Raw genomic sequence first — 18,368 nt, 5'->3', positions numbered from 1 at the left:
GTCAAACTAAAAAGTGACGAACTGTCACTTTTTACACGGCGCTCACGCACACTATCAAAACAAACGTTTGGTAGTGTGTGTGAACTCCGTGTAAAAGGGGTGTCAAACTAAAACGTGACCCCGTTCGTTTGACAACAGTTGGTGTCAAACCATCGGGGGTTGAGTGTACCCAAATTTTAACTAATGCACTAGGATCAAATCATGACCCTTGACTTTACAAGGCCAGGGAAAAAAATCAATTTGGGTTTTTTGAAACAAATTAAAAACAAATTAAAGCTCAATATTGTTTCCGCAATCACGAAATCCTCCAAGCGAAAATTTCTAAATTTTACTAATTTTGGAGAGTGTCCAAAATTTATTGACAGTTAAAATTTGTATTTGAAATTACTCAAAATGTTGTACCGAATCGGATGACAATCTAGAATCGTAACAAATAGAACTTAACCTGTTTGACCCGCTTATCCTGCTAGATCGCAACCCGGTACGTACCGGTACCGAAGGGAAAATGGCTTCCAACTTTTCAATCAAGCGCGCGGCTCGAGTCAAAAGGTAGAAAAATCTGCTTAATCTCAATTTGAATTTCCTCTCGCCCATTATCCGCATCCCCATTTCCGTCGACGAGGAGTCCTTGAAGCTCCATCATCGTGCTTTCTTCTGCCCAGAACGATGACGACAAGGACTTTTGTTCCAGAATTGCCACAACGGACTGGGACCGGATGGAGAGGAGCAAAAAGAAAAAAGCTCCCGAGAAGAATCGACTAAAATGGGCAAATTGTGAAGGGGTTGAAATTCTTCTTCAATCTCCGAGAACGGAGAAGCTCCAGAATCCTTCATCAGAGCAGAGAGCAGCTGCTTTTCGTCTGGAATTGCCAGCGATGGTAACCAACCGTAAAGGGAAACTCTGCTGCTCCTGGAGGCGGTGATGATGATGCCTGGCGGTGGGCGGCAGCGGTAGAAAATAGCGACATTGAGTGCCATAAATGCAATTTGCCGCATAAGTCAGCAAGCATCATCCCGCCTCTCACGCAGTAAAAAATTGTGTAAATTTGGAAGGTGTAATTTTTGAAGGTTGAATATTACCTCTTTTATGATGAATTTTAACTTCTATTTAGACTGAAAAAGCGACATTAAACCAGAATAGTGGTAAAATTACACATTTTCAGAGGTAAAATTACATTTTTTTCTGACATAAAAAGTGTACCCCTTCCCAGATGTAATATTACACTGTTTTTTCTGTGTCACCGTTGGGGCCTTTGGTACGTGGAATCTATTTTCGTGAGACCGTTGGGGGTGAAATTATGGAACTGATGCCTGAGTTTATATTAAACTATTTTTAGTTCACAAACTTAAAACAAGATTTTCACATTATGGTGAACTAATCCATCTAGGGATGATATACCCGCGATTTTAAAGAAGTCATTAGAATTTTCCATACAAACATTGAAAATGAATTGTGTTTATTTGTAAATCAATTTGAGAACAATTTAACTATGCTTTTAACATAAAATCATGATAAATATTATCTTAAAGGTTTTTTTTAAAGTACATTTTGGGTCAGTTGATGATTGTTTAATTTACTTTCTTTCATATTATTTATCGAGACTGATAGCAGTAATGAAACTGAATTATTTTGATACATTATAGTACATCTTCGCCGTTGTGCTAACTTGTCGCACGTGCATTTTGGACCAAATTGTGTTAAGAACGCCATTTTGTGAAACTCTCAATGCCTCACCTTTTGATCTTCACAGATCCTCAAAATTCAATTTCAATCCTGAGATATTCAATAAAAACCGAAAAAAAACTTCGTGTATTTTTGTCACTTTACATATGAAAGTAATTTCAATCTTGTCGTGCTATCTGGTCACTCCCTGAAAATTGATGTAAGTGCGACAACTGGCCAAAGGGATTTCAGGTCAGAACGCGTTTGACGCACCGTAAACATTTGTAATTATAACTCGGGACTCCAGCAACCAACATCAACCAACGCACAATGCAGATAGTGGTCAGCCAAACAAAACGTGTTTGTTATTGTTTACATTGCGTGCTTTCGTTTTTGTTTATTCAAGGTCAAACATTGAAGCGCGTTTTTCTAGGAACGTCGAAATGGCGGGTGCGAGATCGTTTCGGAGCATTTCGGGTTCAAATTTGAGCTCATTTTCCTCATTCCTATATTTTCCGAAGATATAATTACACAGAAAAAAATAATGTATTTTTGGAAGCTGTAATTTTGGAAGGTTGAATATTACCTCTTTTATGATGTAATTTTATCTCAATTAAGACTGAAAAAGTGACATTACCCCTTCCCAGATGTAATATTACCATGATTTTTTTTCTGTGTACCCATAGTAACATTTTAACGAAGACTCGGATAATCGAGTCTAAAGTCCTTTGTGAATTATCATGTTTAGGGTCAGTGAATCTTCACGATTTCGCGGACAGCATGATATTTGGAAATTTCCATGACATTCCGTGAAATATAATAGTTTTCTATATTTTTTTCATCATTCAAAAATGGTTTGTATTTAGTTCAATTTAAAGATTTATTGCACCAATATGAATCAGCACATATGCTAATTGTACAATGCTGAAAATTTGATCTAAATCAAAAGTTACTCAAAATTTATAAGATTTTGTGAAACAATCATTGTTTTCCTGATTGACAATCATTTAGTAAGGCTTATTTCCATAACATAACAAAAAAGAGGAAAACTATTTTCAAAAATTATCAATACGTGCGGGGTACTTAATAACTCGTAGAAGGAATGTTGTGGAAATATTGTAAACGAAGCAAAATTTATAACGTCTAAAGAGAAATCTTGGCAATGCTGGTAGACGTCACCTTGATTTAAATAATATTTTCATACCCTGTAACAACAATTTGACCACTATTTTAAATTGAAGGTAAAATTTCAACATAAATAAGATGTTTTAAACTTTGTGTTTACCATGATGTATCCCAAATGTTGCTTCATAAATCTGTGATAGAAAAGTATCCACCGGTAGATGCTTTGGTGGATTTTTGACAGTTCGAATTATTTCAAGAAAATCCACCGCGGTTTACCAAATCATATCAACAAAACCCTTTGATTTGATGGTCCCCGTAGAAATTGAAATTTTTAAAGAAAAAAAATATTCTTTAGCAAATTATATTTTTGCTTCATGATTATAAGCAACTTTTGAAGAAGATATTTTTGAAACTTGGGAAACAATACACTAATTATGTTGTTCTGTGTCTGATCTATCCAAATATTGGGCAGCAACAAGGCTAAAACTGCTGTCTCAATCCACCCCATGTATCCTGTTTAGCCCCAGATGACGGTAACTAAAACTAACAACAAAATTAAAAAAAAAAATCCGATTTAATATCACCAAGAGGTGAAATAGAGCCTTTCTGATGAAAATCCGACAAAAATATTGGTGCAATTAATTAAAAAATGAAAAAAACCTATAGGATTCACATCATTAGATAAAAATAAAGAGTATTCAGTCTTCAATGTTAGTCTATGATTAACTATACAAAAATATGTATCGATATTGCACATTGTCGAACTATTATAATAAGCCAGAAAGAACACTTCTTCGCACGTGCTGGCGTTTAGGCTTCGACTTGACGACTTATCGATCTTTTGAGCGAGAACGAGCCAAGACTTCGAATTTGATGTTCAGTATAAAACCAAAAATTTTATAGAAAAAATTGGGTAAAAATAAGACGTAATACACTGACATAGCTAATCCCTGTAAATAAATTTTGAAAAAGCTTGAAGCTTAAAGCTTTTTGTTGACTTGAATTCTTTGAATTTGAAAGTGTTATCTGTAAAATAGTCCAAAAACTACCTTTGAGATGGTACAAAAGGCTACAAATCTGAAATATAAAAATGTGGGTTTTACGAGCGGTTTTCTAATGATGGAAGGCACCATTTTCCAGAGCGGATACAGGTATCACACAAGTGTTTCAGAAAAAGAGCTCTTAAAAATCTGGCTTTGAGTTCCGGGTTTTGGGCCAAAATTCAATCGAAAGAGGGCATCAAAACCTTCAAATAAGGAAAAGAATTTTATTCTGGGACGATTCCCACCTGTGCAGGAATTTTCAAAGATTTCTGAGTAAAACGTTTTTTTCAAAAGCAAATCTTAAACCTTTATTTTTTTTAATATTTCAGATATTTTTGAAGAAAATAATAATAAATTTTCAAAAACAGCCTACCATTTGAAAAAGGGGTCACTAAATAATTTACGACTACGGCTATAGTTTCCAGACTTGTTGTCACAAATCGGTTTGGTTGAAGTTATTTGAATATAATTTTCATGAATCGTAAAGTTTGATAACATGTCAACCCTGTCACGACCACGACTAATGAGACATAATTTTGTTTGAAAATATATTAATGGTATGGGGAAAGTCCTAACATAATATTTAGTAAATGGATTTTTTTGTGGTTTTTGAATAAATGTTATATTTTCTTTTACACAGATTTGTTAAAAAAAACTATGCATAACGAAAAATATTTTTTAAAGTTAGCAAGTCAAAGTTTACTCCCCAACGGTACCTTTTCCTGAAGGATACAACACGATGAAGACCCACCACATTCCATGTCTCGACGACGCTCTGCCGTTGTAATCCCTCCACTCACCACCAGCAAACAGTAGAAGCCTGTAGCGGTGCATCTCCACAAAGCACAACCAGCCTTCACTTTGTGTACACTTTTCAGCACATTTTTTTTCGGTCGGCACTTTTTCTCTTCCATTTTTGTGTCGAAGGGGGGAAAACCTGTGGAAAGCGTGGGAGGGCCCCAGGCAGGCTGGCTGGCATTATTGCCACGGATACCACCGGATGGATCCCGGGATTGGAGGTTCTGCACCACTTTTCAGAGAATCGTCCTTCAGGCAGTCTATCTATGGCAGAAGTATGAGCCACCCACTCTTGAGGACACTCAGTTGCACTTTAAAAATGGTATTGAAATTATGATGAAATTGCAGAAACTTCATAAAGCTCAAACTTCCATGTACAGTATGTAAAAAAAGTATTTACACCCCTTGGGCACTATGCACATATTGTGATGAAACATGTAAAAAAAAATAAGTTTGACAGGAATCTAGAACTACGTTTTGTTCAGAAACTCATGCCAAACATTTTGCTACAAAAAGCGTATGAAAAGATGATTTTATAAAATGTTATATAACAAATACTATTACGAAAATAAAAAAGGTGCAAACAAAGTTTGTACACCTTTCGAATAAATTAACATAAATAATGTTATTTGTTGACAAATCACCATAAATCCAGTCTCCCAACTCCAAATAGGCATCCTTGCCTGATTAAAAAAATAATTTGGATTGAATACAAAGTTAACTAACTACTTAGTATAAAAGTTTATATAACTCTTGAAATTCTATATAAAACTTATCTTAACTTAATTTTGCAAAATTTTAATTCAACTGAATGGCAATATATGACCATAGAATTGCTAAATAAACATTTTGGAGTGGGTATAACACCGTTTTGGGGGTATTTGTATCGATAGAATAGATTTTTCGTTGGAATTTCGTACCAACCCGGAATTACGTCGTAGGAAAATCCGCCGGCATCCGAACCGGTCCACGATTCACAAGTCAACCTTTGTGGAATCGGAAAGGGCATAAAATTTCCGATCTTTTGATACCTATACAACTAGGTTTTCTTTAAAACCTACGTTTTTAAATACCTTGGCAAAAAGTAAGTTTGATCCACGAGAACAAAAATTACGAAATTCCATACATTTTTGGCAGGTTGCTCAAACGAAACTATAACAACGTTTTTGCTTAGGTATTTAAAAACGTGGGTTTTATAGATAACCTGGATGTATGGGTATCAAAAAATCGGAAATTTTATGCCCTTTCTGATGCCACATAGGTTGACTTGTGAATTGTGGACCGGTTCAGATGCCGGCGGATTTTCCGACGACGTAATTCCGGGTTGGTACGAAATTCCAACGAAAAATCTATTCTATTCTCCAAAATGTTTATTTAGCAATTCTATGGTAATATATTGACATTTAGTTAAATTGAAAGTTTGCAAAATTAAGTTTAGATAAGTTTTATATAGAATTTCAAGAGTTATATAAACTTTTATACTAAGTTGTTAGTAAACTTTATGTTCAATCCAAATTATTTTTTTAATCAGTCAAGGATGCCTATTTGGTGTTGGGAGACTGGATTTATGGTGATTTGTCAACAAATAACATTATTTATGTTAATTTTTCGAAAGGTGTACAAACTTTTTTTGCACCTTTTATTATTTTCGTAATAGTATTTGTTATATAACTTTTCATAGAAATCATCTTTTCATGAGCTTTTTGTAGCAAAATGTTTGGCATGAGTTTCTGAACAAAACGTAGTACTAGGTTTCTGTCAACATTAAATTGTTTAGATGTTTCATCACAATATGTGCATAGTGCCCAAGGGGTGTAAATACTTTTTTTACATACTGTAAATGAATATTTCATGAAATATATTTGAATACTTTTTAAAGGGTAGTTAGCAAACTACGCAGACCATACAACTTTGACTGGTTCTCTCATTTTCCGTTTAACATTTTCTGGTAAACAATTTTGGTTGAAAGTTTGTGTAACTAACTTCAATTCAACGAAAGACAGTTTTCAACTACTTTTATTGCAACTGAGTGTAAATGGTGGTATGTGGGCGAGGGCCAGAATTTCACCCACAGATGATGGAAATGCAGCGAGATTTTGCCAGCGTCTGTCGGTCGGAAAAAAGAGTGACGATTTTCCAAGGAGTGAAAATTGCGCTTAATAAAGGCGTGATTCGTTTGGTGCTTGCTTTTTGTGTGACGATATTTACAAACTTTTCCGGGCTGGGTGGGACCATCGCTTTGTGTGTATGCAGTGGAAAACCCCCCAACTCCGAGGCAACCTTTTTTTTGCACGCAGGATGAGTGATGTGTGTTACACGTTCATGCATCTCTGCTTTTTGTCGTTGCACTTGTCACTTCTTTTTCAAGGTGATAATGATGATACACCCACTTGTGAATGGAGTGCTAAGGTGACACCTTTAGGGGGTACAAAGTATGAACTCCTTCCAAAGTGGGGTAGATTATGCGATATGAGTGTTTACTGTTTTGAGGGGAAAAGTTTTGTGCGGTTTTCAAGCAGTTTGTTAACCTGAAATAGCACACTTACTTTGAAATATATATATTTTTTATTGTTATTTAACAGGACAGAAAAAGAATAGAGATTTCATAACTTAAGAATTAAATCAATTTGAAAGTATCAAGTCTAATCTACATCGTTGAATCATAAAAAAAATATCATAAGGTTAGTAATTATCAGAGGCGACTCGTCCACCTGTTCAACCTGTTCATTGAACAGGTAGCCAATTTCAAGCGGACAATTTTTTTTTAGGTACCACGGTGCTTTTTAAATTAGCAACATACAATAATTGTTTATTACAATTTTTGTTTGAATATACGGTAACAAAATCAACTCCCAATGTTCAGCAGCGCTGCATGCACCGAAAAAGCTTTGGCTCGCCACCCTTTACTCTTTACCTCTCTTTACAACCCACCAATACAAAAGCGAGCCAGCCTAGCGGGCCACGCGCAAATGCTCGTCGCGTTCAACACCGACCCCCTGAACGTCGGGGAAAAAATCTCTATACAGAAAAAAATCAACACATGTGAAGAGCTTCCTATTCATACGCAGCGGCAGTATCGATGTGTTGGTAAATATGGTTCAATCTGAGAGCGTGAACTGACAGCATTTTTGGGAAAGAGCGAAATGCCACCCCCAGGCCCCAGCCGACTTAGCTCGCTCAGCTCTCCAGGGAGCTGCATGCAAAAGGTTAACAAGCCAGCGGTTGACAGCACGTTGAGAGCATGAATAAATGAGAGAGCGCGAGAGCACCACAGATATTGCTCTATATATTTGGCGCACTTTTAGGCATCAGGCTGTTTTGCGCAGACTGGTGATGGCTTGTTTTAAAACTGGAATGTTCAACTGCGCGCGTTGAACCTCTTTGATCTTCTTGGTTACTAGTGGATTCTTGCTCTACTGGAAAGTGATGTAATGTTAAGTTAAGATAGTGTGATTGATAGATTGAATTGAAACAATTGAAACAAAAAAGTACTGTGCTTTTTTCAAGATCGGGACACGTGAGAAGAATGATGACAGTAGATTCAACCATGATCGTTATTTTAATATTCGGATGGTTCTATTTAAGTTTAAGTTAAAGATTTGAAGCCATTAAATGCTCCAAAAATGACTGTGTTTATTCAGACTGTAGTCCCGGTTCACTCTAGTTGAATATATTATTATCATATATTGTAGCATGAATTTGTTCTGAAAACTTTTTTTCACTGATGCTAAAAACAAATATTTTAATTAACTCTAATTCATGTCAATATAGTTTTGTTTATAACATCAAAAGCCCTTCTTTTTATTCGGAAATTGAATTCCAAAACCATAAGGACATAACAGTGAGTAAATTAAATTCTCTAAAAATTTGACAAAGGATTAAAAGCGATATGACCTGGTTCTAATAAGTATAGAGTAAAATGTCAATTTAATTTTTGAATAGTAACCAAGTTAGCTCAATAATAGTTGGGCTTAAAAAGCCCAACAAACAGTTTTCTTTTGTTAAGGATGAGCTATTTTTTCTAACATCCTGATAAATAGTTTTAAAATTCAGTACAATATTCAATAACTTCAGTTGAATTTCGATAAGGATGGCAGAGCGATTGCTCTATTTTTCCACATTCCCCACGCTAATGATTAAGTAAGTATTAAAAATACATTTTAACGAGATAAAAACCGTCCTAATCATAATTTTAATTAATTATTTACATAAACAGAAAATTATAATAGTATAAAAATAATAAAACGTAAAAATAAAAGCCATTTTAAAGAAAAAAGCTTTAAAAACATTTTTTAACATTGAACAGGTACTTCATTCGGGCACGAGTCGCCTCTGGTAATTATCGAAATCGTGATCCTTGGGACTACAAACTAATCTTTTTTGACAAAAAAGTAGTTTTTTAAGAACCGAAATGGTAAAAAAATCAAATTGATATTGAGTTTTTAGGCGTCTCAAGAAACATAATAATGTAGGTAGTTTTTTATGATTTATTTCCATGCTTTTTTTTTTTTCTAAATTAGGAAAATTTTAAAAATGCATTTTTTCGAAGTTTTCTTACAGAAGTTCTGGTAACTCATTTTCGAATTATCAGTAGAGAAACTTTTCAGAATTTCTGCCTGTTACACCAAACAAATTAAACTTCTGAGAATAGTCCTGATTCTCAAATTTCCACTAAGCTGTCAATCTTAAATTTTACAATCGGCGACTTTAATAACCTATAAATGCTGGAAGCAAATGAGGAAAATAAACTGGTTTACTTTCAACCATGCCATGTTCACAAAAACAACAAAACAAACCATCCACATTAACGACCCCCGGGTCTTTTTTGCTCTCTATTGCAAGTTTCTGCTCGAACCTAGGAGTCCGAAGGCTTGAATGGGGAGAGCACCCAAACCTCTTTTACTCCAAGGAACCTTCCACCCCAGTGTTTGAACTGACGACCTTTGGATTGTGAGTCCAACCGCCGCCAGCGATTCCACCGGAGTAGGCTTGGTTTGGTGTGTTGTTTGTACTTATGGCATGGATACGACTCCTACACCTGGAATGACTTAACGGCCTAACAACCAAGGCCGGGACCGACATTTTACTTCCACATCCGATGGAAGGTTGCAGCAGATGGGAATCGAACCCAGAATCATCCGATTACAAAGCGGACAGCGTAACCATTCGGCCACGCACTGCCACCTTCACATGCCATGTTCACAAATTAAATCTAAATATTTTAAAATTTGTATCTCGAGCAGGGTTGCTAGACAGCCAGATTATTCTGATACTGTCAAATTTGAAATCGACAACCCAATAAATACAAAAAACTGAAAACATTTTGTTTTCAAAAGTGGGCAAACATAGACACTGATTTTAAGAAAATGAATAACTGCGACTATTTTCAAAAAAGTTATCTGAGACCGGCCCGTGGCTTAATGGTTACGGCTCCCGCCTCATAAGCGGAAGGTTCAGGGTTCGATTCCCGACCGGTCTCCTTGAAATTTTTCGACTGTAATTGAACATTGAATATGAACAAAAAACGCATAGAACAACCAGGTGGGATTCGAACTCACACCTTTGGATTGGAAGTCGGATGCTCTAGCCATTCGGCCACCAAGGGATTATTACTCCTCGAGTGAATTAATCCGTGGTGGTGAAATAATGTCCAAGGTCATTTACTATATAATACAACAATCCCTTCCCCAACGATTCCCCTACACACCACACACCATTATAATCTATAAATAACTCGAACCGGTTGGTACGGTATGTCCCCGGCTTCTTCTTCTTCCCCTGATGGTTCTATGAAATGTGGGTTCCGTTCATAGAATCTGTCTCATGCGATTAATGTAACGCAGTAGGCCGGGCCGCTTCAATGAGTGTAATACACTTCGGGGGTTCTCGAAAGTACTGCAATCATTAATGATGAGAAGAAGGAACTTGAGGCGTAATCTAACCATAAGTTTTTCCCGGATGCTTTCTTCGGACTGGCTGCGCTTATGTTCGATTAGATTAGATTAGACTGCGACTATTTTCAAAAAAGTTATCTAAAAATGGCTATAACTTGAAAACGGTGCCCTTTATCAAAATTTCACTGAAGTACTTTTTGATTGCAAATTAGATTTTACATAAAAGAATGAAGTTGAAAAATTTTAGCGACCAATATTTCAATTTTTTTAAAAAAATCTGTATTAATTCAAAAATTGATAACTCGGTCAATGATTTTTTGCACATTCTGGAAATTTCTGAAAAGTTGGCATTAGATGTCCCCTAAAACATATAAAAAATGTGGTTTTTGCAAATCAAGTTTTTTTGGAAGATACTAAATTATTTACAATTTACCGTATTTTTTCGAAAAAAAATAAATTTTCAAAATATGTAATATGGATATCAAATGAAGCGAAATATTTTATGCTTTTCACTTTATTTCGTTACTAAAATTTTCACAAATTACCGTATTTTTTAAAAACAAATTTTTTTTTGGTATCTAAGGAATTTAATTTTCGTATGCCTTTTCAATCTATTAGTGTTTTTTTTTGTAAAACACAAAAATGTTCACAAAATACCGTATTTTTACGGTATTTTGTATTTTTTTGTACAGTGGTATCTCTCGTTGTTAATATTAAAGGGACCATCGAGAGCGGGAGTTATCAATTTATATAATAAAAAATCAAAGCAATCTATTTGAAGGGACTGAAAAATATTGATATCGAGAATATCGACAGCCAGAGAGTCCACTGTAATTAAAAAAAAACTCTATAAATATGAAAAAGCAAACCAAATTTGCATATCTTGAAAAATTGAGTATTTTCGAAAAATACGGTAATTTGTGAAAATTTTAGTATTTTCCTCAAAAATATCTCTAATAAAGTAAAAAACTAGCTTAATCCACCTATGTGGTTGGTGCCTTCCTCACTCTTTACAAACAGTGTGTGACATGATGGGACGCATACATTTAAACGCAAATTTCATCTATTTTTTAGATCCGGAATAAAAAAGTACACAAATATCACTGAAGTGGCCATAACTTGAGACAGATTCTGAGTCGATATGTATACATGAAGGTGGGTTTACGACGTTTCTGAGAGAAGTTCATTTTCCGAGCAGGATTATAGCCCTACCTCAGGTGAGGAAGGCAAAAGCATACAAAATTTCGCTTCGTTTGATACTCATATTGCATATTTTGAAAATAAGAGTATTTTGGTTTGCTTTTGTGAACAATTTCCGAAAAATATGGTAATTTGTAACAAAAATAGTATTAATTGAAAAAACTGTAATAAAGTGATAATGCATGCAAAATTTCACTTCGTTTGATATCCTTATTGCAAATTATGAAAGTTTTAGTACTTTCAAATAATAAGGTATTTTGTGAACAATTTCGAGTATATATTTTACTTTGAAACTTAATGGATTTAAAATAAAATTCTTTGTGAAAGCATTGAAATTATAACATGATATTGTTGAATTTAGAAAGATTTAAAAAAAGAGTTATCGTCCATTATCGGCGATAAGATAATGGCCGATAGAATTATCGAAAAACGATAACGATATAACTGTCGTTATCGTTACCAGCCTCGACAATTTTATCGTTAACAACCTTGCTCTTAACATGTTTCATGTATTTAGTAAATTTTCTATAAAGAAAATGTGTTTTAAGTTGCTTTCAAATCTTGAAAATTCCAAGTTGAATTAAGCTGAGTATTTTTAACTGTTTCTAACCATAATGAAACAATAAAAAAATAATTCCCCTTCAACAAATGGTTCGTTTTAACGATTCGCTACCATTTCGCAATGATAACAGATGTGCAATAAACCCCCACCGTCCCACTCCTCCCGTCCCTAATCTGACTTATTAAAAGCAGATATAAATTTCAACAGGTACCCTGGGACTCGACTCGAAATTCGAAACCCCCTCTTCTATGGTCGGTCCCTCACATCGTCGTTCTAGATATCCCTCAACCCTCTATCCTCCCCCTTCTCGTACGAGATCTGTTGACTTTTCTCCAGCATCACCGGAGCGTTGTCTTTTTTCAATTCATTCTTGACATCACCCACAAATGAAGGTTAGCCCGATTTGGGACGAGGTGATGCCTCGAAGCTAAAACAATGACCCTGAAGGTGTGTGTGTGTGTGTTTCTGTTTGTGTTTGTGGCAAAGTTTGCAGCTAGCAGTGTTGCCAGCATCGAAACCACATTGAAAGGTGCCAGAACGAAGACATGAAAGGGGGGTGAATTTCTGGAGTTTTTTTTGAAAAGGACCTATAAACCAAATTTTAAATTTTTGCTTTTTGGGTGTTTTTAGAACCGCCTTGAGTCAGGGGTATTCAAAAACACCCAAAAAGCAAAAAATGAAAATTTGGTTTATAGGACCTTTTCAAAAAAAACTCCAGATTTGTACAATTGGGTACTAAAGCCCTATGTCAATTTTTATGTACAACGTTAAAAAACACGATTAAAAACCATTTCTGATCACTTTTTTTCATTTTAATGCAAATTTTTTTTTTGACAAGACAACATTTTTTCGATGGATTAACTATGGTCCCCTTGGAACGAGCTGTCAAGTAGGAGCTTTTCTGTCAAGAAGGAGATTAGTTTTTCAAAATTGATTTAAAAATCCATTTTAAACTCTTTGTGGTCGTACAAAGGGTCATTGTACTCAGAAAAATAAGTTTTATCGCTGTAAACAATAATATCAGCAATCTAAGCTTCATTTTAGGACCCAATTAAACCCTGTATTTTTTTTTATTAATAACTAATCATATTTAACTTTCTTTATGCTTTTATTTTCACTTATTTTTTTGTTTTTAAATGTTATTATACTATCGTTTTGACCATTAGATTTTTTTTTCAAAATTCATCTAAATTAATGAAAAAGATATTCGCCAAGGGTTAGAATAAAAGAAAAGGTTAGGGGATGAAAATAGTTCCACACAGCTTTCGGTGTGGGTGGTGCGACATGACCAGGAGGGGAAAGTTGTTGGCACACGTTTAAAGAAAACGAGTGAAAAGGGGCCAATCTTTCTGAATGAATCCGCACACTCTTGATGGGCATTTACGGGGGCTTTTGCGGGAGTGAAAATTAGTCTTTTGTGGGGAGTTAAAAATAGCTAAATGGGATCAAGAAGGTCAGGTCCACTATATAGTGCAGAGAGAGAGAGCCACTTTGGGCTGTCGAGCTGGGATTTAGTGTGTGTGGTGCTTTCGGAATATTTGCCAGGATCAAACAGCTTTATCCAGGTTAAATCCACAAAGTTTTCTTTTCAAGTGGGGATCTTTGTTTGATTGTTTCTAGCAGGGGAGATTTGCAGGATGTGAATTGAAAGGGGCTTGATTTTTAATTCCGAAACGAACCCTAATTAGCATTCCCATCAACGACCGAGGTGTTACAATCCATTTTGATCCGCAAGATTCGCAATATTTATTAATCGCTTTTTTTTCTTCACCACGTGGCAAACTCTGGAAGGTCGCGTTCACCGTGGAATACTAATATTTTCATTATCCAGCGGGGCACGTCGCCGGGTGGTTGTCTCTGGTGTTACGTTTTTCGATTTTTTGAACAAGATGTTGAAAGAAGAAAATTGCGGAAAAGATACTGATGATGGTCGGCCGCAGCAGGTGTGTCCTATTGCTGATTTTGTGATCAACCTGTGCTAAATCGTGAGAAGGGTGACACTGAGGTAACATTCTAAGAAGTTCATAAAAAACTGTTGTTTGCATATTCAAAACTCTTTTTCTTTTTAATTATTAACATTTACCGTTCTATATTTAATAAGTTACTTAAATCAGTAGTATGAAGTTGAGGCCTTAAAAAAACTAATTTCAGGGTTGCCAGATCATACAACATGTTGGATTTTTGGAATATCTATCTTAGGTTGAATCGAAAATTTTGGCCTTACAAGTTCTATTTAATCCCTCACAACCTTCGGAATGCCAGTTTGTCAAACTTAACAATTTTCGATATTGTGGTTTTTTTTCGAAAAATATTTTCAACGAGCAAAACAGGATGTCCAGAAGTTTACTTTCATCATAATTTACAGATTTGACTTTGAACAGTACGATATATTCTACCTTGTTAGCTAGAACAGTGCGCAGTGGTCCAGATGGATTTTCCGAAAAATGGTGAAGTTTTGGAGCTTTGGTGTCTTCAGAAGAGTTGTTGCAGATGAGTGATTTTGAAAATCTACCATTTCAGGAATATTTTTGGGAAGTTGCTGGGGTTGCCAATCCAAGCAACTTTGTCAAAGTTACCAAAATTTTATCTCACAATCTTTACCTACTACGAACAAATTTAAAGAAAGCATCTGAGCAAACCTTTAAAAATCAGTTTTTTTAACCTAGCAATTTAAAATCTAGGATTCTCAGACGAAAATCATGGAAAAATATGTTGTGGTTAAGGTCTACAATAAAGTAGGAATCCTACACGCAAACAAGAAATTCGTGAGAGAGGCCCTCCCAATTTGATTTGTCTGGGACAACGCTGAAATCGCGCGGAAATCCCTCCCGATTTGAACTGTCTCTAAAATTCACGCATACCATCACAGGAATGTGTCGAAATATTTCGAATTCATTGACCAAGAACGTAAACACACGAGGGGCAGTTGTATCTCACACGTCAGTGCGGTGCACAAGTTTGCGTGCTTAATTTGTATCACCGATCAGCACAAATTCACTTAGAAGTGTGGTGCAAGACTGACATGTCTCAAACAAATGGAAACATTGAAGAATTTACTGCAATTATCTTATTGTTTAATTGTTTTATTGTTAAATTGTTAAATTGTTTAATTGTAAATGAAACATTTAGACTTAGATTTTTTTGACACTTTGACAATTTGACAATTTGACAATTTGACAATTTGACAATTTGACAATTTGACAATTTGACAATTTGACAATTTGAGAATTTAACAATTTGACAATTTAACAATTTGACAATTTGACAATTTGACAATTTGACAATTTGACAATTTGACAATTTGACAATTTGACAATTTGACAATTTGACAATTTGACAATTTGACAATATGACAATTTGACGATTTGACAATTTGACAATTGGACAATTGGACTATTGGACAATTGGACAATTTGACAATTTGACAATTTGACAATTTGACAATTTGACAATTTGACAATTTGACAATTTGACAATTTGACAATTTGACAATTTGACAATTTGACAATTTGACAATTTGACAATTTGACAATTTGACAATTTGACAATTGGACAATTTGACAATTTGACAATTTGACAATTTGACAATTTGACAATTTGACAAGTTGACAATTTGACAATTTGACAATTTGACAATTTTAAAATTTTAAAATTTGAGAATTTAAGAATTAAAAAAAAAATAAAATCTGAAAATTTGAAAATTTGAGAATCTGAGAATGTGAGAATTTCACAATTTGACTGGCGGTTGCAATAGCCTTTCAGTACCCTACAAACTTCGCAGTTCCTTCTACTAATACCGTAAATTGAGGTGACATTAAAATCTAGGTGCCTTCGACAGCATGAGGATTTTTCAATTTAAAAATAACTTTGAAAAGTTGCGAACAACAAACAGACGGCATACATTATCAATATCTGATATCAATAATATTAATTTGGGTACCCAGAACTTATTTTACGCTCTAGTTCAATATTGAATTTCGGTTTTAAAACAAAGTTCCAAAAACGAAACAAATTCTTAAATAACCATCTCTCAAGCACGCAAACCGTCGAATGTCCTTCCCAAAATACTTCATCTTTGACGTTCCCATTTCCCACGAATATCCTCTCGGTCGGTGCCCGTTACACATTCCATTTTGGTTTTTCCCCATCGCGCATCGCTATGATGTCAATGACGGCGGATGGCAAACGGAGATGTGAATGGGCACTTTACGCGAGCATATCGCTTTTTCTCTCTTGAGCAGATCCACATCTCATTCACGTGAAAGCTTTGCTGTGGCTTGCACTTTTTTCCCTCCCAATCCCTCCTCTTCTTCTCTGGCTCAGTTTAGGATCTGTAAAAGCTCGCTCCCTTATGAAGTATGTGATCCTTCACCGCCACAGCTGCTGCTGCTAAACTGCGTTGCCATCGTCATCACTTTTATCAGCCGTGCAAAACGTCCAAGTGCGGGACGAAATCGATGGAAGTAAAAACTATTGCACAGGTTCTTAAAATTTGTACTGAGTTTTGGTAGCCTAGATATAAAATAAAAAAAAACTGTTTATTTTGTTTCTAACCTAATTTCATTTAGTTGTTTCATACAACCCGGGCAGACGGTAATAATAAAATTTATAATATTTCAATAACAAATCCTGTTAAAATAACAAAAAGTGTTATTATTTTATCCTGAATTTCAACTTCACGAAGAAAAAATAATAACAGTTTCTTATAAAGTAACAAGATTTGGTATTGACGTGATATTATATTGAAAATGTTTAATAACACGCTTATTAGAGGAAATGTTATACATTTCAAAAAATCTTCTAATAACAAGATTTGTTATTCGATTGGTATTCTGACTTAGAAATACCCGAGCAGACGGAAATAACTTGGGAAAGTCAGTTTTTGATATTGTGAGAAGATCGAAATATGTTATTGGGATGATCGGATTAGTTGTTAAAATAACAAAAATCAATAACAAAGATTTGTTCGAAGAATAACTTAAACCGTTATTATGTTGTTATTGCAATAACAAACCAATAACACAGAAGGAATCATGAAGGAATAACAAGATTTGTTATTTTGTGCGGAGAGGTGGAGCAGCATAATAACAAAAAATGTTATTGAACTGTTTTTGTTATTCACACTTCAAAAATTCTCAATAAATAAATCAATTCCGTTAGGGACCATATTTTTTTTTAAATGAACACTAAAAAGTTAATTTTATTGGATTAATTTTAAATTGAAACCCGATTTCATGGTGAAATAAATGACCCTGACGAAATTGGTCAAAATTATCCCATAGTTCTAACCATTTTAAACAAAGTCCTTTAGGGGGTATATCAAATGATTAAAAAAAATCAACTTCCAAAATTTAAACTTTTTAGAATAATTTTAGCTTAAGGACCCCATTTCATGGCCAAAATAATGACCCTGACGAAATTGGTCAAAATTATCCCATAGTTCTAGCCAATTTTAGCAAAGTCCATTAGGGGGTATATCAAATAATAAAAAAAATCAACTTCCAAAATTTCAACTTTTTAGAATAATTTTAGGTTAAGGACCCCATTTCATAACCAAATTAATGACCCTGACGAAATTGGTCAAAATTATCCCATAGTTCTAACCATTTTAAACAAAGTCCTTTAGGGGGTATATCAAATAATTAAAAAAATCAACTTTCAAAATTTCAACTTTTTAGAATAATTTAAGCTTAAGGACCCCATTTCATGGCCAAAATAATGACTCCAACGAAATTGGTCAAAATTATCCCATAGTTCTAGCCAATTTTAGCAAAGTCCCTAAGGGGGTATATCATATATTTAAAAAAATCAACTTTCAAAATTTCAACTTTTTAGAATAATCTTAGCTTAAGGACCCCATTTCATAGCCAAAATAATGACCCTGACGAAATTGGTCAAAATTATCCCATAGTTCTAACCATTTTAAACAAAGTCCTTTAGGGGGTATATCAAATGATTAAAAAAAATGAACTTCCAAAATTTCAACTTTTTAGAATAATTTTAGCTAAAGGACCCCATTTCATGGCCAAAATAATGACCCTGACGAAATTGGTCAAAATTATCCCATAGTTCTAGCCAATTTT

The 18,368-nt window shown here is 34.6% G+C and overlaps 1 protein-coding gene across 4 annotated transcripts in view; it reads right to left on the bottom strand.

The window, feature by feature from the left end:
- The window catches only part of LOC120417783 (rho GTPase-activating protein 190), an 83,855-nt gene that overhangs the window by 30,146 nt on the left and 35,341 nt on the right, over positions 1 to 18,368 (bottom strand). The gene's annotated exons all lie outside the window — the stretch shown is intronic.

This window comes from Culex pipiens, chromosome 1 (genome assembly GCF_016801865.2).
Source record: "Culex pipiens pallens isolate TS chromosome 1, TS_CPP_V2, whole genome shotgun sequence".
NCBI classification, from domain to species: Eukaryota; Metazoa; Arthropoda; class Insecta; order Diptera; family Culicidae; genus Culex; species Culex pipiens.
This window is presented reverse-complemented; position numbering and strand designations above follow the sequence as displayed.